A 27683-nucleotide genomic window follows, 5' to 3' on the forward strand; every position below is an offset into this window, starting at 1 on the left:
CGCTGCAAGATAAAACCATGAAAATTTTAAGATTGTTAATCAAATACACCTTTTCACACCAGGAAATTAATCAGCTCAACAGCAACACTTGGGACTCGTCCAATTACTCCGTCAAAAGATTACCTCATATACCTATATACATAAAGATATAGATACACAGGGAAGTTTGTCTATAATATTTTCCCTTCAGCCAGGTTCATTGTTCACTCCCATTCTATTTACCATCACTTCCCGTTAACGTCAGGCATTGTACTCAGTGCACACTCAACCCTCATCACTTTCAATTTTTAATAATATCCAAGGAACATTGACTTCAATATGGGGCCCATAAATGACACGTGACTGTGTTACCGGGAATTGCATGGCAAACAATATAATAAATATTTAAGGAGATCATAATATCATTTTTTCAAAGGTTTCCTAGGTAAAGGTTTACACATTTAAAAAATAGGTTTGGCTCTGTTGAAATCTTAGCTTTTTTTGAGGAGGGGAAAATCATCCAATGAATTCTCCCGCCTTGGGTGAGGTGAAAGGGAGTGTCAGACTCTTACTAACTAAAAACCACCCCGTTCCTTCTCCTGCTTTGAGCCGGAGCCCTGGTAACCTTTTACGTTGTCCGCAACTCCAGATCAGGTGAAAGCTTAGCTTTAGCTTAGTGCATGTACAATTTGTGTTTGTTCTTTAAATACAGACCTATTTGGCAACGTCCAAGAGAGGCGATTGTATGAACAAAAAAGAATAGCTTTGAAATGTGGACAGACAATCCTCATCCTCACCATTTAGCTACGGAATTCAAGAGAAAAGAGAGATACGGAGGGTAAAATACAAGAGAAACAAAAGAACAAAGGTCATTCAACTTCTATTACATCACAGTCCAATAAATACAGTATAGATTTATGTAACATATGTAACATATAGTTCAAAAGCAATATGGTGTTGTTTGCAAAGTTACTGTTGTATAGTTGTTCCCTGTATCGATACCGATATTGATACAAACCTGCACGTGTTCCATGCAGTTAGGTATAAAGTAACGTTAGCTAACAGAATTTGAAACTTAGTGAAGTTTCCTAACTAAAACGGCCATTAATGTCGTATTAGTTAGTTGTGAGGAACCGGTAAACAAGCAGACGGATCACCTGATGGTAAGCAATCGCCGCCACCCATGGATATCCGAAACACCAGAGGCGTTATAAATACTTTGCCGGCCTCTTGGAGGTTAGGAATTTAAGGGTTCTTGGGGAGTCGGGGATTGGAAAGATTTGGAAGAGTGTATTTGGGCCTCCGGTAACCTCACTCACACAATGAAACACAACGCAAGCGTTGTTACACGTCGGTGTTCTGTGAGTGGTATCACACCGTTCGAGCCGGCCCATTCGTGCCGAAAGTTCATATTATTAATTTATTTAAACAATTATATAATCAATAAATCATGTTAATGGTTAGTATTTTGACCCTAATTAGGTATAGGTACGAATAATATGAATATAATTGTAATTTTAATAGCATGATGTAATTTTAAACTTATCTTTATGTAGAAGTATGATGGTAGCACAACCTAGGACTTATCCAGGTAATGTGCAATGTCCATAATTTGTTTTCCAATCAAAAAATTACTCATAAGTATGTACTTCTGGAGTCTGGAGTCACAGAGTTAACAATTCGACACTTTTTGCTGCCATACCACAATGACTCTTATCACTTCCTAAGAATAGTTCTTATAATACAACTAGCTGGTGCCCGCGAACTCCGTTTCGCCAAGAGATGTTAATGCGCCAACAGAAGATAAAAAACTATTATAATAGAGTCATTTCCGTATGTTTTTAAAGTGAAGGTGCATTTAGCTTCAAAATTAACGGAGTTTCATGGAAACTTACCCCCCCTTTTTCAGCCCCTATTAGGCATATTTTCCAAAAATCCTCATTGCATCATTCTTAATTTGTAACCAAATAGCCGAATATTAATTTTAATCCAATTAGTTTCAAAACTGACGGAGTTTCATACAAACTTACTCCTCCCCTTTTTACCCCCTTAAAGGGCGAATTTCCAAAAAAAGGATAGCCTATATGTTAGCGAGGACTAATAGCTATATAACAAAAAAAGTTTCATCAAAATCCGTCCAGTAGTTTTTGCGTGAAAAGCGAACAACAAACAGACAGACAGACAGACAAAAATTTTTTAAATCATGTTTTTCGCTTCTATTGGTTGAATAAAGAACCCCCATCTTATTTTTTCTTAAATATCTGTAATGTACAGACATGGAGTTGTTATAATTTTATTATATGTATAGATGAAGTACGATCTAAGTCAACAAGTCAGTAGGACACCACAACGGCCTTCAAATAGTGTCACAATACAATTACTGCACAAATAGATACGCTACGTTATTTCTGTTATAAAACATACTATTGTGACCACATTGTGGCGCAGAATTCGTACACACAGCAACACATCGAGCTAAGCAACACCAGTATAAACTGACCTTTGAATGCGTAGAAAGATTATATAAAGCGGGACCATGTTAAACTGGAATGTATGGCTTGATATGCAGCAATGGGTACAATTTAGTAACAGTGTCAATGTGAAGTGGCTCAAAATAGAACCATTGTTGTTTTAAATGAAAATGGACGTGAACAAATATTATATTTTTAGATTTTGTTGTTTGTTATGTGGGAATTGATCTTAATTAGATATGTTGTAGGGCTAATATTAATGAGGACAGTTACGAAGTATTTCTTTGCTCTTCTGTATTGCTACACAATAATGTAATGAATGTATAATCAGTTAAAGAAGTATATTACTAAGGATGACAGTTATAGTTTTTACTTGATTATCATTATCCTCGTTCCGCAGATTATTAAAACAATTATTAAACATTAGCCTTTATAATAGAACACAATACTAGGAATAAAGAAAATAATAAGTAATAAATAATTGTGTTCATTTTATGACGTACTACTACGTAATTTCTCATTTAAGTATTTCATAACAATTATCACTGTGATTTTATTGCGAAGCTTTTAAATTAATTGTTATTAACTTTTCTTTTAAATTTAGAATTCTTTCCAATGACTTACTGAATAAAAGCCACCCTGATCCTACTCCTGCTTTTCGAGCCGGAACCCCGATGACCCGCTAGGCAGTTCGCAGCTCCAGAACTGTTCTGAGTTAGAACTACAATCACCTAATCATTAGGTAATTAGCTCCTAATACATTCTGAGTTACACATAAAAAGGTGTCACACACTCCTATATAGACGAAATGTATGTCTGATATTTACAGTATTTGGTACAAACATTCAACAAATGCTGGTTAAAATACTGTAGTAATTGATTCGGTGTACCGTGGTAATTAAAGATCGCCTTTCGATTACCAGAATGGTGTCGATGACAGTATCCTTTTATGAGTTGTTTAACAAGCATTCAATGAGTGGCCTTCTTGTTTAAATAGAGCGCATTTTGTGAACAAATTCTGTGTTCAGCGTTGTTCATAGTGAAACTAAAAATAAATGAAAACTAAATACGTCTGCCATGTAATAATGGGTGAGCCTATTGCCATATACTGGGCACAATACCGGGCTCCATACTACTACTGACAAAATTTCGAAAAACCGGAAATAGCCCAACAATCTTTTGGCCAACCCGGGAGTCGAACCCGAGACCCCTTGTCCGGCAGTCGCACTTGCGAACACTCGATCAACGAGGCAGTCAAATCTAGTATAAAGCTGTCTCTAATTAATTTTACATGTAGTAGGTACCAATTCCAAGAATCAAGATAAATATGTATTTCACTTAAAAAAAAACTAAAGACATAATAGAACAATGAACTATTTGCTTAATAAACATAATATATGAACTTATAAAAGGTAACAAGTTGAATAACCCTATCAAAGTTACGTGTCTTTACTTAAGTTCATCAAGTTAACGTGTGATTTCATTTGCATAATATGTATGACTAACATACAACCTACGTAAACAATTTAATAGGTCGAAGGTACATAGTAAACTTTTATGATTATGTCTGCTTTTGTCACTATTGGATCTCGATTTGATGTCTGATTTATAAGAAATATAATAAATGATATTTTACTATAGGTAATTAATTATGTATAAGCCACACAACATTTTCATAAGAAAGAGCTATGCTTTGTAAGTAAACCAGAGTTTTCTTTTTAAAAAACGTTACCCCACACTAGGATTTTCTCCTGTGTCGTGAGTGCGTTTACAAACATACAAGTTCACATGACACCCGGACCTGAAACAACAGTTTGTGGATCACATAAAGTGTTGTTCCGTGCGGGAATCGAACCCACTACACGTTATACGACAGCCAATTGCCCAGCCACCGCGCCAACCGTGCAGTCAATAAAACACGAGTTAAGAGTAAAACATACTTGTGCTATTGTTTTACTCTTCTCAGCTCCGTCAAACTCATTGTTAAAAAATACATTAACAAAGTCGCGCTAAAGTTATTGATTGATTTATTTATCCTATATTAATTAAATGAACTTCATATTGTATCTTTGTTTCATAAGATATCTATTGTCTTCTTGTATAATTATGGCATGTCAATGCCCTGGAACAAAATCTCTGATTTATGTAAGCAGTTTCTACAGTTTGCGTCAATAAATAGTCTTTTTATTGTTTAAATATAATTAATTAATATGTCAGACGAATAATAACTATCATTAGTCACCTGTCAGCTAATTCTCTTAATTAATTCAAGTTCTAAGAATCTCGAATGAAACAAAACTAGATGTTGTATTGACTAGATTTAATTAATTTGTCAACATTTCTAATCAAAAATGTGTGGGTAGTGGATTTGTTTGATGAAAGTTATTTAATGTGATCTTTAGAAGTCAGGATTGAGCCTGAAAATCTTATATTACGCCCACCATTCCTTAAGATAAAGAAAGCCACAATATAACACCCTCACTCTTGATAATTATTGTTGCTATATTAGGAGTGAAACCTTAATAAATATAATGTTTTTTTTTTCTGATAGGAACACAAAAATTTAAACTACTTAACAAACTATCTTCCGCTAGCGTTTCCTTCGTGTTACCCGATTATAAAGTAGTTTATATCCAGAATATGACATTGCTTTATACAAAAATTATATCAAAATGTGTTACCCTGAAAGTATAATAAACATCATTCATCACAAACGTTAATTAAAATTATTATTTCGTCCATCAGTGTGAACACCGCTTAACATGCGTCCAATTCTTGCCATCGTACCTACTCGCGTTCTCCATTTCTCACGGCCCTTCCACACTTCGATTTTCACACAAAATAATCATTTGTAATTAAGACAAAGCGTAAGCCCTATCGGTTAGCCAACTCTTATACAACGTCTCACACAACGAATAAAGTTAACGAGGTATTGTAATTAACAAATCTCTTTGTTAATGTAATGTAACTTTTGCAATATTTATAAGAAATGAGATCTACCAAATTGCATTGCATAAAAGTGGATCACTTTTTTAAGTTCGTCCTTTAAAATTAAGAGTCCGAGTATTGAGTAATAGCCTTGTTACAATTGTGCAATGTCATAGGTTTGTAAGGTTTTTTTGCTTGGATATTTGTCCGTCAATCATACGGAAACTACTAAACAGATTTTATGTAATTTGCTATGCAGACAGGGTATGAGCTAATTTGGGTGATAGGATCTCACTGACTTTTTATCTCACGGGGACCGCTTGTAGAAGTAAGTGATATAATAAACTAATATGAAGCCGTTTAATATGCGACCTGTAACCAGTACGTTCAAAAAGTTCCTCTAAATCTCTGTCTAACCTGTCAATCACCTTAAATCTTATCTAAGCAATGATTCAATGACCTAGACATCGTCGGAGTCAAAGTTGTTTCGATTAATAAACACGCCTACACTAATTTCAGTGATGTCAATGACCTTAGTGTGGAAAAGGGTTGAATAAATGAGGTACAGCTTGTGTGGACAATTTAACAAAATTCAAAATTAATTTTATGAAACCTTATACTGGTGTTTTTTATTTGAGATAGAAAGTAAGTTTCCTCTTTTTATTTAAATACGATACATAATGCTAATTTTATGTTAATTCTCTTTCAAAGTTATAAGATCTAGTTCACTACGAAAAGGGGACAATCTTAAATGTAATAAATCAAAGAAAGAACACACAATTCAACATATCTCTCAGCGTGGTAATATCTGAACCAATAAACCACTAACCTACGAAAAACCTTTCATAAAACAACTAGGATATAACGGATACGGTATAAATATTTACCCGCATAAAACAAGTAAGACCATAAAAGTCAAAATCGATCTACTCGCAATCCACACGTAAACGATTTTATTCAGCTCCATATCCGGGAGTCTGACACTCGATTAGCGCTACCGATTTTTCGTTCATATCGCTAAATCGGTTCGATAGAAATATTGGATCTTTACTGTATAATATTTTGTGATTTAACTGCTGGTACCAGTAGGTAATGCACTCAAAAAGTTAGTAAGTAGGTATACATAAGGTATAAATATTTTAATGTCAAGGGCAAGGGCATTTTATGCGCTAATCGATATTCGAACTACCCATCACTTAACAGCAGCGGGGCCCAACTATATTGGTATAATATAGTCATACAACTAGTCCTCTCAAAGTATTAAGTCTCGAAGTATTTATAACAAGTAAGTTAACCACGTACTAATCACAATAAAAGAATAATTAATTGGTAAAGCTTTATTTATGCTGCCATAATTATGTATCAAATTTTATTTTTATATTACCTACATTCGCTACACTGATACTGGGAATTAACCTTAAATTTTAAACGTAAAATTAACATAAAGAATCGATTCGAGAACTAATTTATAAGTTTATATGGTACGTAATTAAACATGACATACTTGTATTTTGAGTACTACTACTAGAAAACACCTCAATAGTCTTTCTTAACCCATGGTATGCCGGGAGCGCAGATCTACGCGAGACACAATGTTTATGTTTTCTATTGTGTCTCATATACTGGCATACTGGCATAAAAGAGAGTAATTTGAAATTACAATATTTTTGTCATTAAAATACATTAATAGTCCGTGACTTTATACAAGCACTGCTTACAAACCGTATTCAGAATTTCAGAAACAACAATATTAACGCGTCAATACTTTGAATCCTACCTGTAACTGTTCTCTCCCAATTTCCGATAAATATGAGTATTTTCGACAGCTTTGATATTTAAATACCCATCCGATGGAATGACATTTGGGGGCTCCATCGATATGGACCAGTAAATATTTGCATACGCTCGTTTCCCCGTGAAAGGGACAACTCGGTCATAGATTTGTATCGTGTAGACTCGTATTGCACACTGTCGCTGACAAGTCGAGTTAGTAGTCTTGGTAGTTATTGCTAAAGATCTGTATAACATTTACGGTGTGTAAGCGATACTAATTACATATTTTAGTAGTCATATTCATTTGCTTAGTCTGGTGGTTTAGTAAACAAAACTAATCATACTCATGAACCGTCTTAATTAATTATTTTTGGGAAACTAATTCTGTATGAGTATCATTTTAAATGTTAAGTCGTTTAAAACGAAACCACAATTAATGATTTCTATGAATCTGGAGATTGAGATAGACCTAAACACCTAAAATTTAGGAGTGGGAGCAAATACGTAACTTCTACCTACGTATAAAATGTACCTAGAAATGACGTCACGCGATATTCCAAATCGAGATATCTTCGAAAGTATTTGTTTCCGTAGGAAAAAAATGGGAAAACATTAAAATAAAAATTAGTCATCTTCCCTATTGAATATCCGCCATAAACAGCGCGCAAACAAAAACAGTTACCACGCAACACTTATAAACTGTCACTTGATTGCATCCTATGAATAAAGTTACTTAGTTTTATGCATTTATTTATTGGACGCTATAACAGTTTTATACCGAGTTGTGCAACAACTCTATTAATTGTTGTTGTTTAGTTAAGTTACAACACTTTTCCTTCTATTGGTTGCCATACTTGCCATTATCGGAAATGTGAGTAGAATTTTGTCGTAGTATTGTTTTATGAAATCGTTGATCACTTATAGAACCAATGAGTTAAATACTGAATAAAGAAAATTATGTATTTTCTAAATAATAAGTATGAATATGTACTAGAAGATGATCCCATGTTAAAAGTACATAACTGCACTGTTAGTGCTGGGCATCCGGATACCGCACACCGTTTACCGGGTTCGATTCCCGCACGGATTAAATCTTTGTGTGATTCACAGATTGTTTTTTCCGGTCTGGGTGTCGATGTGTATGTGACCCTGTATGTTTGAAAACGCACCCACGACACAGCAAAAAACCTAATTTGGGAAAAAGGTTTTTTAAAGAAAAAGCAAAATAAAACTAACAGTCCAGTTTTTATTTACCCATGCAACACTAGTTAGTATTATTCTTATTCACAATTTTGCTTCAAACTTTTGTTTGTTCTTTCTCCTTTATGGTAACTCCAAACTTTTGCTTGTGATTTCTCGTTAATTTTTACTTCCAAAATCTAATTTTAGACTCTATTTATTATGCATAAAATCCGCAACAAACTCAAATATTTGCTGTGCTAAAAATACACAGCCAAAGTAATCATTTATCATCTGACTTTTGCCAGCTGTTATCCGAAGGATTGCAAATTAAAATAATAATAACCTGCATCGTAAATAAAATGTAGAGTTATGAATAAAATTGTTAAAATAAGTAATTATTCTGTTGCATGATTACATGAAAGTAACATAAAGAAGTTCATAGAAAAATTTAAATAATAGACAGTGAAGAATGTAATATTATTATTAAAATCCCTCATAGATATTTTTTCGACTATGACTTAAAATTTACTATGTTTAAAACAATTCCAAATCCCCTTAACCGATCCTGTGGCGGACCAAGTACACGCGAGACACAATGTATTTTCTATTGTTGTCTTATAAGCCGGCAGTATACGAAAGATTAAACCTGCAATTACAATAACTGAACCAGTGTAGATGCACCATTCCAAGACTCAATAGTTCAATTTGCATAACTTAGCTCAGTTTATCAGACACGTGTCATTGTATAATATCGTCTACATACTTAATGTTATTTGCAAAATATTACCAATCCCAGTTAATAGGATTAAAATACAGGTAGGCACTTAATTTAGGCCCAAAAAGCCGACACCAAAATAACGCGAAAAGATGCCAGGCTTAACGAAGATAAAAAAAATATTTTGCAAGATTTATTCATCGACTGTAAGCTTAGGTAATCAGCGTTAAAGGATTTACAAATCCATCGTTTTTTCTTGTTAATTTTCTACGAGATCGTCTTAATTTATTGACTGTTTATCTGACTGGTAATCTTTACAATATTTCACAATAAACAAGTTACCTTATGGGCTTGACAAAAGTTTTGATATTATTTATCGAATATCAGTATCAATCTCTTATATTGAATATTCTATTCAATTATTTATTCGATTAGCATTTAACCTTTTGGCCTACCACGGTCGTTGTTTGATAATGACATTTTCTTGTCAAGTACGGCCGATAGTGGTGGAATGCCTCAGTTTTGTTGGTCGTCGTAATAGCGGTCAACAAGTTATAAGCCATGTTTGTCTAGAGTAAATAAGATGTACCCGATGCGAAAACATTTGAATAAAAACATATTCCCATTGAAACTAGCATCTTATAGACTATAATCCCATGAATATAGTGCATAGGTACGTAGTAGCTAGGTCAGTATGTCATTGTGGTATTTCCCACAGTTCACTAAAGGTCAGAATGATTGACTAACCTTTTATGTATCATGGCGAAAATGCTTGAACATTAAATGTTATTACTTCAAATTCAGAGCATTTTAGTCGTTATGTAAGTTATGTGTACGGACGAATTTTCTACGTACTTATGACGTTATATGTCACCGCTAAGTAAATTAAAAAAAAGACGCGATTTATTTTATACAAACGCAACTATTAAAAAACAGAAATGAAAAATGGAAGATTCTTAAAAACAATAATAAAATCATTAAAAAAATATATAAATCAAAGTCAAATCGTAAAGAAATGCATAATTAAGAAAATCTTTTTTTCTTACTAATGATGACGTCGTAAAGAAATTTAATTTAATTTTTACAGAAACGAATCTAAATGGCTTGAATGTAACTTAATTGAAACAATCAACTTTCAGCTTTAGATTATTAATATTTTAATTTAAAATTGTTAATAAAGTTTCTTAAGCTAAAAGAATTTATATATGAGAAATGTTAGTAAAGAACTATTAATAGAACTAGCTTTCATTTGCAACTTTACTAGCATCAATATAGATTTTATTAATTAAATTAAAACTCCTTCTTTTAGCATTCAATATTATTTGACTTCAAAGAAAGTGGCTTTTAATATTTTATCGTTTACAAAATAAAAGTATAGAAAAATAATATTTTATATAAAAAAAAAACAATATATAAATAATTATGTCGTCTGGATAAACCATATATCATACCATACGACATTGGCACATAGTTAAAATCACGTTTCTAGAAAATAAATGAAATATCGACAACCCTAAAAATATTTATTCGAAGAAGCGATACGATCTCGACTCAGTGGTAAAATGGTGTTGAAAATGCGACCGTAATGTATACTTACTTCAGAGTCCAGACCCTTAGGTACTTTGCATTGCAATTTTTAAAGCTATTTGAGTTGAATATCGTACTGCTGATAAGGGTAAGTAAAGAATGATAATAACTCAATAAATCAGTCTAGCACAAATTGAAACCTAAGCTTGGTATGAAAGCTAAGGGTACTTTCGTCTGATAGCCTCCATCTGCCGCCTTTTGCTTGGATACTTTAACTGCTTTCTTATATCTAAGGTTTTTAACTTATTGGATATTCAGCGGAATGTTTATCCATTACCGGTCTTCTTCCCACTTCACTTTTGTCTTTTTTCACTTATGAAATATCACAAATCAAATAAAGTAATTTTCTTGACTAACGGTTACAAGGATTGGCAATCTTTCTAAATCGGGCTAAACATTATCGTAATAGCATAGAATCTAGAATTCTGTACCAATTTCGGGAATAGACTCACATCACCCCTATAACAATGAGGCTAATGGCATCACAACAAACTGTGCTACAAGTTCTTTTACTTTCGAGGAAAAACGGATTTCTTATGTTCTATCATCGACGAGGCTACAACTAGGTACAACTATGTGATAATAATTAAGTGTTACAGACATACACACGTCACGCCTTTTACCCCCGAAGGGGTAAGGTATAAGTGCACATTACGGCACGTAATGCCACTTTACAATGTACATCCACTTTTTACCACTTATGTTATAAACCTACTTACAAAATCTTGCAAAATAGATGCCTGTGCCAAACAAAATGGATCGTGTAGTTTTGCAAGTACAACCAAAACCATGATTAAGTCATTTGCAAACCAAAAAATAGTTATTACTAGTGCGCGCACAGAACAGAGAAATACCATTATCTATTCTGTGAGTACGTGTACTATGTCTTTATTACTTAGTAAGGTAATAAAATAAACAATCACTCTTCATCACCTTGATTGCACCTTCGTTTCCTATATCAGCATGCTAATTTTGATTCACGTTCACTTTCTAAGTGATCTATTGAGCAAAGTACCTACAGTACAGTCCACGACAAAAGTATTAACGAAGTAACATTTCTTAAACAAAATTAATGGACAGATCAGACACTTTGATACTTCAAATTAACTCACGAATCGGAAGTTTCGAGTTTTCTGATTAATTGCGTAACTTTAAGACTCTTCTTTTTCATTTTTTTAACAACAATTTTATCATTTTAATTTTTATTTTATTCAAAAGTTTCTCGATTCAGACGAAGTTTTTTAAAAATAAATTACGGTTTCAATGCACGTAGACGCTCATTTAGAAACTTGTGGACGAAGTAGGAGTTATACGAATCGATATTTCGGTTAAGCTTTGCTTGCCAAGGTCAGTTCAGAGCTCGAAAACCATTCCATAAATATCTAGATTGTTTCATACCTTGGGGGATATTGACGTAGCTGAAGTCCTCCCGTGTGTGATATACCTATAACAAAAACAATAGCTCTGTTAAAATATGAAGGTTAAGTAACATTTTTGCTTCTTTTATCCTATTTTGCTGAACACTGGTCACAACACCATAATATACTATTGTTGGAAGAAATACGTGTAAATAAGTTTAAATTCAAAATATAATAGGTATCAAATGCTTCTATCATCGCCTGTACTTCGTGATTGGTGTTCATATTATGCAAGATCTGTACAATAATCAGGCTTATACACTGAGTCTATTTAATGTAATGTAGTATATCCAGCCCTACACGCACATACACACATGTATATTACATAACGATACATAATTAAGCATTTGTAATCGAATGATATTATTATGGAGTTAAATGATGTGTATCGGTAAAACTGATATCGGTAATTGCATCGATAATATGTAGGTACGTGCTTGTTAATTAGTAACGATTTATTTTATAAGTTTCTGCGAAATGTAATTACCTACTGAACGTTATATCAATAGTTTTTTAATTGGTGTTTGATTTATGTCAGTAATGTGGTTGGAATTCCTTGTTCTTTCTTGTAAAAGTGTTCCAAAATAGAGTAGAGGAGGAGAATTTGAGATTAAAAGAATTGAAGATTAAAGTCAATTTAAGAGCCTGCGGTGGTTTAAAAAATGTTCATAAGTGTATATTTGATACAATTTAATGCTTTGGCTCTGGTGTTAAGTAAAATACCATAGGTACACAATTACACACTTTAGAACACTAAAGATTGATCGTCTTTTTTAAAGGAAGTACAGAAGTAAGAATGATATTTCATTCTTACGCAAGACATTGACATACTTCATTGCTATAAGTAGGTATCGAAACTGTAACATAAGCTATATACTTATATAGATAGTATGTATTGTACAGATTCAATATCAATTAATCGAGCATATAATTACGAAGCTTCAAGCTTCAGTACACAAAATTAATATTCATATAATTTTTAATCAAGCTGAAAGTCGGATAACTATAGTAGTACCGATTAAAAGCTTTCAACAAATATTTTGAACATGACTGTTCCATAATTTTAATTAATGTATTGACACGTGGACGTCACTGAATTAATTCATAGTAAGTACCTACTTATGAAGGCTATTGCATTATAATAACTGGGGAAATGAGGAGTCTGTTTATATTTATATTTTGTCGATAGTTAATTTCAATATCGAAAATCGATGTACTCGAAAGATATGGTGGATTTACTGAGAGTTCAATGACATAAGACGAGTACTAGGTTTTTTTTTTCTGGAAAATTATGCCTTCACAATTAGTCACAAGCACATTGTCTTATTTTGTATCTTGAAAGATTAAACAGAAATAAAGAAAATCCCATAAAGAAATAAATTCATCAACTTTTCATATCACCTCTATATCAGTAATGAGAATAATAACATTGCTGTAGATTACACTTCCCAAAATACTGAAAGAACTACGGATCCTAATCTTACTACGTTTTGACTTACAAAACGACAAAATTTTCACCTAAAACCTTGTAGTTTACTAGACGTAGGTAACTAGATACGGTAAACTTTGATACTAATAAATTTATTAGTAATCTTATATTTAACAAGAAAGGTATACACCTTTCAAAAAAATGTAGACAGAAAATTGCTATACTTATAGCAAATAATATTAACACTGTTATAACTAATATAACAGATAGTAGTTGTAGTGACAAATCTGTGCTGTCTAGAGTGTCTAACAGCACAGAGACACTAGGTTTAAACTAGATTATAAGACAACAGAAGGTACCTTTATAAATCATATGAATGATAAGGTAAATTCTGGCAGTATAAAACTATTTCAAAATAATTATACACAGGAGCAGCACAACCTTAAATTATTTTATATTAACATTCAAGGCTGTTCATCAAAAATATTAGAATTAGAGCTGTTTTTAGAAAAAACTAAGTTTGATTTAATTTGTCTATCAGAGCATTGGTTAAAGGAGGACCAACTAACATCTTTAAATCTAGAAAACTACAATGTAATTAGTAATTTCAGTAGAAAACAAATATTACATGGTGGGTCCCTAATATTAGTTAAAAATAGTATTAAATCTAAAGAAAGGAAAGACATTGTAGCACTGTCAGTTGAACACACCATTGAGTTGTCCTGTGTTGAGCTGGATAGACATGTTGTAGTTTGTGTTTATAGACCACCTAATTATCAGAATCTTCCTTTATTTGATTCTGTCATGGAGGATGTTTTAAGAAAGGTTTCTACTAGTCACAAGTCAATAATTGTTTGTGGCGATTTCAATATTAATTTATTAGAAAATAGTACAAGCAGTATGGAATTGTTAAATTTGTTTGGATCATTTAATTTAAAAAATGTTTTTTTAGAACCAACTAGAATAACATCCTCGACCGCCACCTGCATTGATAATGTTTTTTGTAATTGTGATTACAAAGAAAAACATATTATAAATAGCTTGCCATCCGACCACTGTGGACTGATGGTTGCGTATAGCTCTTATTTACCTTTGCTAAAAACTCAAATAAGATTTAGACAAACTACATTTAGAAATTTGGAGAAATTAAACAATTCTTTAGCTAGTAAATTAAGTATAAAAACATTTGATATTAGTAATGTGAATAAGTTGTACAACGATTTCTTTGAATTATTAAACAAGGAATTTAACAATATTTTGCCACTCAAAAATAAAGATATTCATACCAAATTTGTATTTAGCGATTGGGCTACTGTAGGTATTCGAAAGAGTAGAAATAAACTTTTTGATCTTTATGGCATGAAACCATATAATAACGACCCCCATTTTCAACAATATGTAACATCGTACTCAAAGACTTTTAGATTAGTATGCAAAACCGCAAAACGTCTTTATATCAGCAATAAAATAAAATCAGCTGATGACAAAATAAAGACAACTTGGAAAATTATACAAAATGAGACTGGTAGGAAAAAAATACATAATTCAGAAATTAAATTAAGATCTGAAATTGGACATATTTCTTCAAAATGTGATGTAGCACAGGAGTTTGAAAATGTTTTTACTAATATTCCTATTAAAATAACTAGAGATTTAAATTCTTCAGCTACACTCTCAGCTAGTTTGCTTAAAAAAAATGTAAAATCATGTCAACATGACTTTATTTTTCAATATACGAATCCTCTAGAGATCGTAAAGGTCTTTAAAGAAATTAAAATAAAATCAACTGAAGATCTTTGGGGACTATCAGTGAAAGTCTGCAAAACAATTATTCAAACTATAGCGCCCTATCTGGCTATGATTTTTAATAAAAGTATAGATGACGGTGTTTTTCCTGACCTTATGAAATATAGCAAGGTTATCCCACTATTTAAAAGCGGTGAAACCACAGAACCTAATAATTATAGGCCTGTATCTATTTTGCCGGTCCTTAGCAAAGTGTTTGAAAAGTTGATACTGTCTCAGATGCTTCATCATTTTAATAAAAACTCCATCTTCCACCATCAGCAGTATGGTTTCACTAAAGGTCGTTGTACAACTGACGCCGGTGTTACTTTAATGAAAGAAATATTTGGTGCCTGGGAGGAAGCACAGGATGCCATAGGTGTTTTTTGTGACCTCTCAAAAGCATTTGATTGCGTTGACCACGAGACACTTTTGCTGAAATTAAATCATTATGGGATTAGAAACACTGCGCTCCGTCTATTGAAATCATATTTAGGAGATAGGCAGCTAAAAGTTCATATTTACGGTGTTAATTCACAAGGGTCTGAGATAAAAATGGGCGTTCCTCAAGGTTCAATATTGGGTCCTTTCCTCTTTTTAGTGTACATAAACGATTTGCCACTCATATTCGAAAATGAACCAAAAATGGTTCTGTTTGCAGATGATACATCACTGATTTTTAAAATAGGTCGACGTACGAATAATTTTGACGACGTGAACAGCTCCATTCTTCGAGTCTATGAGTGGTTTACTATTAATAACTTGGCGCTTAATGGGAGAAAAACCAAATGTATTAAATTTTGCTTGCCAAACGTACAAAATAACGAATGTTATGTTGCTTTGAACGGACAAAAGTTGGAATTTGTTAAGGAGACTGTATTTTTGGGTATCACATTAGATGACAGATTACAATGGGGGCCCCATATAAAAGCACTTTCGGGGAGACTAAGCTCAGCTGCTTATGCAGTTAGACAAATTAGGCAGCTAACGGACGTAGGTACGGCAAGGCTTGTTTATTTTAGTTATTTTCACAGCATAATGTCTTACGGCATTTTGCTGTGGGGGCGAGCTGCGGATGTAGAATCAATTTTTATTTTGCAAAAGCGAGCTATTCGAGCAATATATAACTTGCCCCGTCGCGAATCTTTGAGAGAACTATTTAAAACTATAAACATTCTTACAGTGCCTTCTCAATTCATTTACGAAAATATTATGTACGTGAGAAAAAATCAACAATTGTTTGAAAAAAGAAGCGACAGACACAATTTTAATACGAGAGGTAAAAATAAGTTAGCTATACCGCAATTCCGATTGTCCAAAGTGCAGAAATCCTTCATGGGATTTTGTGTTAAGTGTTACAATAAACTACCAACCACCATACTGAATCTGAACGAGAAAAAATTTAAATCTTGTATAAAGCGTGAATTGTGTAAACAGGCATATTATAAACTGTCAGATTATATTGAAGATAAAAATGTGTGGCAGCATGTTGGTCCGGCTCCACTGGACACTCGCTCACACTAGACAATGCTCTAATACGATCACTAGTTACACGTTAAATTAAAGTAGTAATTTATTCCAATGTAGTCTAGGGATCCTGTGGCATCAAGCAGTTATTTATTATTTTTTTATTTGAAAAATTAAATTAAAGATTATTTTTTATTTGTATAGAAGCATTATTTCAAAATTGTAAGTGTACATATGTGGGCACTATGTTTGAAACAACCCGCTTTTTTTAATTTATATTCTTTACAAATTGGTTTTATTGTCCCATAGTTTTGACGTCGTATTGTCGTTACATTGTTCCTACATATATATACAATAGGTAAATGATCAAATAATGTATCAGAGATATTGTAAAAAACATTTTTTGAAAAGAGTAACGATGGAGTTTCTTGCTCGTTCTTCTCCATTCGAAGCAACACTTTGGAACGAGCGCCTAGCTTCACCGACAGACAGACTGACGGACAATTCAATTTGACGTTTCAAAAGTGCCTAATTTAGGATTAATTGAAATAAATGCTTTGACTTTGACTTTGACTTTGAAACATAAAAATACAGGTCATATAAAAACTGTAGACACTCATCACTCAGGAACGAAGTAGTTCACTCACTAATATCATATTACCACTTACAACCACTCCTCTTTACTGTCACACAGAGTATAAAACCTTTATCTAACTGGCCATCTTTTTTTAGTTTTATTACAAAGAGTTTTTATATATAAAAAGTATAACAGCCTTCATACATACATACACATCGTCACGCCTTTAACCCCCGAAGAGGTAGGCAGAGGTGCACATTATGGCATGTAATACCACTGTACAATGTACACCCACTTTTTCACAATTTATGTTATAATAGCCGACATGTCACTGTCCATGCTATTTACTTGGCTTGGTGAAATAACAATGCAAAGTTTGGAGTTTCTGTTTTATTCATGACAAATACTAACGAGATTCATTTATTATTTCGAACCTAAATAGAACTCAAAACAATACGTCAAACTTTTTCAAGTTCTAAAAACTAAACTTGAAACTCGCATGTACCTTTAGAAAACCTCCAATTAATGTAATAGTTGAAAATTCTAGGTATACGAATAAAAATATCCCTAATTAAGTTTTCGTAAAAACTTTTTTAGTTCGTTAGTTATTTAAAACAGTTCTAGAAGAAATACTAGGTATATGTATAAAAATATACATTTCTAGAACTGTATAATAACCCCTTATTACGTGGGACTTATAACAGACAATGTACACCCACTTTTCACCATTTCTACAATATTGTACAGTGGTATTACGTGCCGTAATGTAAACCTCTGCCTACTCCATCGGAGATAAAAAGCTTGACGATACAATACGAACTGTATAATAATATCTACCCACCTATTCTTCTAGTATATCTAGCATAAACGAGAAATGATATTTTTAAATTTTCTTATGAATTTAACATACACACTTATGCTAATAAAACCTTTTGTAAAAAGCCAAAAAGTAAAAGGAATGTAAACAATCACTTAGCTTTATTATTAAAATAGATAAGGATTTTTTTAATGCGAGGTTTATTATGGTAACCATGGTAACCATTAGAAAAAGGTGCCATTCAGTTACCTTGACTGTTCAATACTCCCATAATATATGGCCTTCGCTCTCTTTTCAACAAAAAATAAGCAATATTTTCACACCAACGAAAAAGGGAAGTAATGGACAATAAACTTCTCAAGCATAAGGTTCCTTTTATAGGTATAATAAGGTGGGAAGAATAAAATATTTTGGGGGATATATCCTTCCGTTAGATATGTTGGAAATTGTAAATAAATATGTATATATATATATATCATCTTATTCCGATGCACAATTTGGAGGTTCTTGAGTTCTTTATGACATAAATCATGAGAGTATGCATGAGTTCATTGCATCTTTAACATATACATATATAACATAAACATATATATCTACACAATATACAATGTGATAGGGTTGAGACTTCTAACCCGTTAAGGCTGAGTACTACATCTAATTTTATCGACAAAAGTCGGGGGTCGAAGGGGTCGAATCCCCTCCCCCTAAAAGTTATGGCTATTTTAATATTTTTCTTACTTTTTTTGATATCAAAGGTTGTATGCGTCGTAGAAACAAAAAAAAACGACAAACGGTAGCTAATAACCTTGGCTAACTAATTCATAACTTTTTTCATATGTTTGATAATGTTTTGGTGAGAAATAAAATCATCACTATTTTTCAATATTATCAATTAGGGGTTCAACCCCCCATATTATTATTTTTGTCGATAAAATTAGATGTAGTACTCAGCCTTAACGGGTTAGAAGTCTCAACCCTATCACATTGTATATATAAGATAAGTATGTATATTTATTTGTATCTTTTGCATTATCTATAACGGTTCATTTTGCTTCAATGTGTCAATATATATGGCAAATCTTTTAAACTCCTCAGTATTATTGTAATACGTTTTTTTTAATAAATTTCAGTACAGTAATGGTGGCAACAGATAGGTATATATCGACGAATGCAAGTAATAAAAAATATGAATGTAGGTGAAAAAACTGCAAGCTTTTGACACTAATGACCATAGTTTAGGTACCTACTTATAGTGGTATAATAAATTGTCCCAAAAATAATACAACGTTACAGTTTTCATATATAAATTACTACTGCTACTTAAAACATACATACACATAATATATTTCTGGTAAGTAAATGAGCAACTGATTGCTTTATAATTGCTAACCTATATATAACTGTTGGGTACAACTGGGCGTGCCGGATGATTGTCGTGATAAACAAAGGTTGTCCCTTACTGAACCCTAACACTGACCTCCATACAACTCTGAACTCAAGCGTTGTTACGCCATAATCTACCTAAAAACTCCTAACAACTGTCTCGCCTTTTAATTAACGAATAAATACCGGTTAATTAACTTTTAAAGAGTACTTAAAAACAGTTTTTTTTACGTCAAAGGGTATTTTTATTTTATAAACGGACATAGTTGGTTCTGGGAAATGTTGTAAGCAAATAATTTCATTTTACTTTGTACATTTTTTGGAACGGACAATTCTTGGAATTTTGGTTATTTGATTGATAGATAGTAAAACATCTTAAAATACCTTATTATCCGGACTTCAATTTCCTATCTGTGTAATTAGTTCCACTTTAAATGACTAGGAGTCACTGGCAAACACCGTGTACAACACCTAACTTTGTGGTCTACTGGGGTATGCGAAAATCGGACAATCCAATCATTGTATAACGAAGTATATAATAATGTACTACTATTGTCTATTACAATATGCTTTGTCTCTTGATTTTCGTGTGAAATTAATGTTTCTTTTTTCTTTCTTTCTTTACCTCAAACTCAATTTACGACTACTCGATCAACAAAACACACAAAGGTATTACAATTAAAACAGTTTTTACTACGCAATAAATCACGCGAAATTAGCACCTAAATACAAGCCAAAAGGTATTGTTTACAAACATTTACCTTCAACCTTCAGGTTAGACGGGAAGCCTTTCAATTGGACGCGGCTTTTGTTGTACCTTGTTCAAAAAACTGACTGGGCCATTCAATGAACTAATTACACGGTGACTTTTTATCATTTGGGGCGTTCGTTTTAATTAGGTGCTGGCAAAGAAATTATTTTTAAATGATACGCATATTTTTATTTAATCTAACAATTATTTAATACTAGCTGTTGCCAGCGGTTTCTGCTGCGGTTCCATGGGGAAAAAAGTATCCTACGGTATTGAAGACCATAATCTACCAAATTTCTACTCCAAATTTTATCACGATCCCTTCAGCCACTTTGACGTGAACTCACAAACATTCGCATTTATAAATTTACATGATTATTTTTATGCCTATGATAATGAAACCATCTTGTACCAAACGTATTATAACCATGAAAAATTCTGGAACATCCTAAGACCTGCTCCTATAAAATCCGATGTGCGTTCATACAGTTCACACTATTTACGCTCTTTATACAATGGTTACGTTATGTTGTGGTAACTAAATTATCTACAGAATCTTTTTAATACTTCTGACAAATTATTCCTATAACTTTCATTGCTCTTGGACCCATGTTCTGTTCATGTCTGTTGTCCTACCAAAGGTTGTCTAGTACAAATTCGCCTACGTAAATACTTGGTAATACCTAATTAGGGAAAAAGCTTCACTACTTAAATGTTGTTAGTCAATAACTCCGTAGTTTGTCGGTTGAAAACAACAAAATTAATAAAAACATATCTTATGCAAGTTGTCATTAGACGGAAATTGGCTAATCAAGTGTCGTAGATGGTAATTATGTGATTTGTCACACGTGGGGCCTATAATCAAACGTTATACAACATATTTTTAGTGGGAGTAAGCACGTGATTGCTTCGGTCTAGTGGACACTCACACAACGATTTTCTACAAACTACGTTTCTACGATCACTGTACACAATTAGGTATGCATGAGAAGTTATTATACATAGATTTTTTTTAAATTTATTATTGCACCCTGTTGAAATGACTTGATGAAGATTATTTTTATGTAAAATGTTGCCCCATTCTAGGATTTTCTCCTGTGTCGTGGGTGCGTTAACAAACATACAATTTCACATGCACAACACACTGATCACACAAGGTGTTGCCCTGCTACCGCGCCAACCGTGCAGATAAACATATGTATATAAACGGGACCAGTTGGATAAAGGAATAACAATTTAACAATGCGTTACTTAGATACATATATATCTCTAAAATACGACCCTGAAATATGTTACTAAGCAATTCATTTAATCAGGTTGTTAACAGACCATGAACATTTTTTTAATCCGTCATCATAAGCCTTCATTAATCGGATAATCTGGCAGCTCGTTAAGGGTTCCAGGTTTAATGATCACAATTATAATTGGGGAAAAAGTTATGAAATATTGTTCATCGCTATTTTAGTTGCCATGACAAGTTAACAAGTTCAATTCAAGTTTTGCGACAAAATGTTTGTTCGAGATTTTATAACCGTATTGCGTATTTAAACGATGATATAAGTGACTGGCACGTTATACTAAATAACTCTGTATTACATCAATCTTTAAATATTTTTTTTTATTGCATTCGACTAAAGCTTAACTTTTCTTGTGTGAGATGTTAAGGTACGCTCAATTTAAGTTTTAAAAATTTTGTTATACTTATATTTTTTTTTATGACGGATACCTGATGGTAAGCTGTCGCCGCCGCCCATGGACACCTGAAGCACAAAAGGCTTTACAAGTGCGTTTCCGGTCTTCTTGGGGGTTAGGAATTAATAAGGGTTGTTGTTCGGGAATGGGGATGGGGAAGATTGGGAAGGGGGAATTGGCCTCCATATTCTTAACATTAAAACAATAAATTACCACAATACTACGCATTGAACACCCAAAATTATAAAAAGTCCATCTACGTAGTACACGATGATCGACCAATTTCACTATAAAAAAATTAAAAACATTCCAATATCATGGTCACAATAAAAGAGAACGACCTTGATGACGTCACAGCAATAACCGTTACGTTCAAAATTTGCATCTTGTTCTAGTGCGCAGGCGCACGCGACCGCTGTTACGACAGCCGACGATTGCTCGATCAACGATAATGAGATAGTTTTATGCAACAAAATAATGATTGAAATTATGTTCTTTTGTAGTTATGTAACGATCGTATGTAATTAAATTAAAATTGTAACGAAATGTAACATGGCGTAAACGTAGATCATGTCTTTTATTCCTTAAATAGGTAGTGAGAGAGATAGAGAAAGAGAGAGAGAGACAAAATTATTTTTCTCCTGTTACATTATTAACCCGTTTTATGTCGAAACGCAGATCTAAGCGAAACACAATGTGTTTTCTATTGTGTCTTTCTGTTGTCTCATAATACCAGCAGACAAGAGTGTAAACCTATTACCGATGTATATTCGCACTACGTATTATTATTGAAAATGTTCAGAATACCAAAAAAAGTCTAACTAATAATCTGAAAATTGAACCTAACTTACTCGGCATTTCGGCAGTCACGACCGATAAAGCAGGTGTTTAGTTATACTAGTCATTATTGAAATTAAGTAATGATGATTATAATTAAATCAAACATTGTATTAAACGTGTGTTGATTACTGTAATTAATTTGTATGTAGTTTGTAATTAATTATACATATTAGAAGAACTCGTGTATATATCAGTGATTAATTAATTACTGGTTTGGCATCTAGGCTAGATTTCTGTTTGCAAATTTTTTGTCGTTGATACTATAGACTGACGTCAACTTTTGATGTTGATATTATAACAGTTTTGTGTACTACCTATCATATATTAGGTACGTAGATATAAAAAAGTGTTATTTTAACATGGGTACATTACAAATTAATGACACACCCACAAGATGGACAGACGATCTGAGGGCCTACTCCGGTTCTCGAATCCGAAGTTTCGTATAATCTTCGGCCGTAGGTTTTATTGATTTACTAATGAAATTACTTAAAATAACGTTTGATTTTTAAATTCAAATCAAAACCTATTTATTTATCTTCATTTCATTCGTATATTTTTGTTCACAAAGGTTCGCAATAAATGGAATTGTGTTTTTCGTTGAATTAGAGTAAACCCCCTGAGCCGCTGGATGCTACTCGCTTCCAACTGGCCTATGGAAGCCTACTGGAAGTCTATGCCTATGGAAGCCTTGCGGGAACATAGGTTCAGCAGTGGACGTCTTATGGCTGATATGATGACGACGATGACATGAAATTAGGAATCATTGAGATTTATGTTTTATTTTCAACTATATCATTTTCTTTATGCAAGCAAACATTTTATATTGTTTCAAAAACAACTCTACAAAAGAAAGAATTTAATAAAAAAATATGAACCGTGCAATTTGAACATTTTCGACATTTTATTACAAGTGGAGCTACTTTCTCTTTAGCTGCAGTTTGCAGCTGTTGCGGGATGGAACGACCCAAGTCAAGGTCGCTCGCTCCCTTATAACCTTGAGCTACTTGATCAGTCACAGATGAAACACTCTTTTTTTACGTAGGTAATTATAACCGAAAAAATCCTTTCGAAAATTGTCATTAATATTTAAATTTTATCAGTATCCATTTAATTAGGGTCTGGTTTTAATGTTTTTAATAATTTCATACAATACTCTCATTCGCTTTTTTAGTAATTGCCGTATATTGCCAAACGTCGATTACCACTTCAGACTTGTATAATTTATCTTTATCTGCAATTAATTCTGTTGAAGGAAAGAAGGATTCATGGCTAGGGCGCTAGCTCCCTTATAACCTTGGATTATAACTGTCATAGTCATTTAATTGTGCTATATTTTTAACCGACTAGACTCTAAATTACATGAATACATTTTTAATAGTTGGTTTAAAAGAAACTATTGTAGTAGATACTTAATAGAGTTACTTTTTATGAGCATTAAGTCTCAATTTCAGGACCAACGTTATTTTGAAATTTATTCTTAGATACTGAAAAGCCACAAAACTTCTTTTCTGAAACTTTCAAAAGCAGATGGTATCTTCCCAGGTAAAAATGTATAGGAACAGACTTTTAGTTTTATTTGAAGGTGACGTCTAGACTATAAACTATTTCCATTCATCCTTGAAATTTTTAAGTTTTTAAAAAAGGTTTTAAAGTCGCCCAGACGAGTTACATTAGAGAAAAAAGAACGTGGAACGATTAATTCCTCTAGGGATATTCAATTTTTGTGTTTTCTTGACAAAAGACGTCAGAAAAGAGAACTAACAATGGGGAATAAAAATAAGCATAAAACTCAATGTTTGTGGTCTTTGCCATTTTGTCGTTTTATTAATCTTATTTTTTTATATCTGCTTGATGCTTAGGGTTTGATTTACTTTTAAGGCTCCGAGTCCTTTCTTAAAATAAGGTAGAACAGGAGTAAATAATAAATGTTTTATTGTTATTTAGTAGAAGAAGCAAATTCAAATTAGACACACTAATTTCCTTTAGCTGAACATTGAAATGAACCGTTTCTGTTACAATTTCGCCCACTACACCAACTAACGAACACCTAAACAGTAGAATTTATTGCCTCGAGGGCAGTTAGAGCTTACTGCTGGTCAGTCGCAGTCTTTGAGTGACCATACCTGGATTTGAATTGTTGATAGGACTGTGGTACTTTATACCTGTACTACGTACATACTTATACAATATTCTATACATAGAAAGAAAATGTAAGACACTTATGAAACTGGTACAAATAAATATGGTGATATCAATATAACTTTTAAATCGCGAACCCACATTGAGCAAGCGTGGTGGTTAATGGTCAAACCTTCTCCGGGTGAGAAGAGGCTTTGATCAACAGTGGCCACTTATAGGTTATCGATGTGTGACCACGTATTCACAAGATTTCATAGTTCACTTTACAACATTTAGGAAAATATCATGAAATTTCACTTAACGAATACATATTTTAGCACGTGACTACCAAGCAAAAGCAGCTAGTGATATCATTTTGTTATTATGACACATATTTTTTTATGATCTCAGTTTCCAAGTAAATGGGCCACGTAGCTCCACAGTATCACAGGCACCTTACGATCCCAATAAAAAATAGGCAGGTAGAAAAGTTTTCAAGCAAATGATTCTGAATTTCAGATGCTACGTGACTTGATTCAGATTTTTGTAATCACAGGTACCCTCGTCATCGCCTGACTGTCCTGAGCCCAGATATTACGGATTCAAATATGAAGGATTTACCTAACAACGCGAACATGACAAGCAAGTTTGATGAGAGAATTTAATTGAGAACCGAATTTTAAGATCATCGTTTTTTAATAAAAGTGTTCTGAAAGCAAAGCTAAGTTATTATGTCGTTTGAGTGGGTTAGGATTTATAGGGGTGGATTGATGTCCTTGAACCCGAAAATCTTTATTGGTTCTCGCAAAACTCGTAAAATGCGTGGAAAACAAATAAAACTTATGCATTTTATTATCTTTATAGTTTAGTTAAATCAACAATTATTGTATTCAAACATTATACCAAACAGTATCCTTAGTATGAGTTTGATTTATGTTTAAAGTAATCGAAACGAAAGCGCGTTCGACGACCTGAGGGGGTTCTGATTGGCCGGTGCGAATGAACCAACCAATCAGAACTCCAAACGCGCTCTTGTTTCAATTACTTTAAACGTAAAGCAAACTCGTACTAACTACTAAGAGTACAGGTTAGATTAGATAATTACCAACAAAAAACGTTAACCTTTCTAAAACATCACTAATGGGCATACCAACGAACATTTACAGTAAAAAACTACACCCAATTAGTAAAAAACGCAGTGAAAACTAGTTTACATAGACACGACTAGTTTTTCTTCAGTAACCTCTAACTGGAACTCTTCATTGAGGTCGTCTCACATGACCAGTTGGCTAGGCGTGGTCGGTAACTTCTAGCCTCCGAACTAAGGCATTTGGCGTTACAAACGTACCAGCTTACACCAACTTTTTGCCCTATTGTTATGTAGCATAGGAGGTCGACTATGAAGCAATTGATTCAATGGATAATAGAATATTCTTAGTCTTGTTCCTATTTTTTCCTCATGTTAGGTAACTTTGCTAGTATTGTTACTCATTTAATATATTGTACGTTTGTTCGGTGCGGTTTTTGTTTCTATATCACACCTTTGTGTCTAACCGGTAGAAAAATGTTAACTGTATAATAGCCATTATTAAGATTTTAGTAGAGGTGAACCTATTATCAAATGTACACCTTTTTAATATAGGTACTATTTAATTTTGCTGTTTACATTTTTGTTGTACCAAATTTTGTTTCTGCGAATAAAGACTTATTATTATTATAACTCAATACAGTCTTTCGCAAATTAAAACGAAATGATGCATATTTAAATCTATCAAAATTAAACCTTAAAATTCAAAGTAAGATACTTCAATTAATATTATCTTCAAATGTATCCGGAATTGTTGATTGATCATTCGAAAGTAAACTCTAGTTTGAAGTAATTAGTGTGAAATCACACTTCGTTGAGTATGTATAGAGATTGTCATTACGTATTTAACAGTGACATGTTGAGGTTATTTTCGCATATTGGTGACAGTAATGAAGTAACAAGTTTTTTAACATTTGTTTTGTTACATAACAAGATTAACAAACTCGATTATTAATCAACTGTTAAAATGCAGGAAGTTATGCATTCTTCTTGCTTTCTTATACATGTTGATTTCACTTACGTTGTTTAGGTGTGGTTTTTATGTTATTTTTTCTTTCAATGCATGTGTTTAATATGAGATGGTGATTAGTTAATCACTTGCAGGTAAGCCCAGTGTCTTTATACAGGAGCAGTATACCAGTTCGGATTATCCAGATGGTTGTTTAATATTTTATATCACAAATAAATAAATATTTTTAGCGTATATACATGACTATCGCAACTTGTAACTACTATCGTAATTTTAGAAGAGACGGAGATTATTTCACAAATTCTCCGTTTCGTCTTTATTATCTTATCTGGATAATAAGTATAATAAATTTTCTAAGCCAATTAAAGATACTTCATGTATAATTCTGCACTAAGCAATAAACAATACTGCACTACAATGTCATAGGTAAGTAGGTAAGTAGTTGAATTACGCAGATCGTAACAATGGTTTGTAAAAAACAATTCCATAAGGAAATTGTTGCATTTGCAAGGACTTTACCGGCAATTGAGAAAACAATTTTATTATAATGTAAATGTCAGTCACTGGTACCTTATGGGTAGGAATTATTCATAACGTTACGTTTCTCTATCTCGAAGAGTAAGTAGAAATGTAGGTATCTCTTTATCTTAATGCAACGCATAGTTTTTGATTAATTTAGATCCCAGATTCTTATATGCCTTTAGGTACTGA

At 32.8% G+C, this 27683-nt stretch overlaps 1 protein-coding gene across 2 annotated transcripts in view; it reads right to left on the bottom strand.

Annotated features, from left to right (window-relative positions):
• Positions 1-27683, bottom strand: part of LOC118269931 (peroxidase) — a 97952-nt gene that overhangs the window by 39541 nt on the left and 30728 nt on the right. Inside the window, exon 2 of one of the 2 annotated variants that reach the window (XM_050707086.1) lies at positions 12034-12079. The exons of the other annotated variant lie outside the window; for it this stretch is intronic. The gene's annotated coding sequence lies outside the window, so the exon portion shown is untranslated. The remainder of the gene's footprint in view (positions 1-12033; positions 12080-27683) is intronic. 2 annotated transcript variants of the gene reach the window in all.

This window comes from Spodoptera frugiperda, chromosome 30 (assembly GCF_023101765.2).
Source record: "Spodoptera frugiperda isolate SF20-4 chromosome 30, AGI-APGP_CSIRO_Sfru_2.0, whole genome shotgun sequence".
Taxonomy (NCBI): domain Eukaryota; kingdom Metazoa; phylum Arthropoda; class Insecta; order Lepidoptera; family Noctuidae; genus Spodoptera; species Spodoptera frugiperda.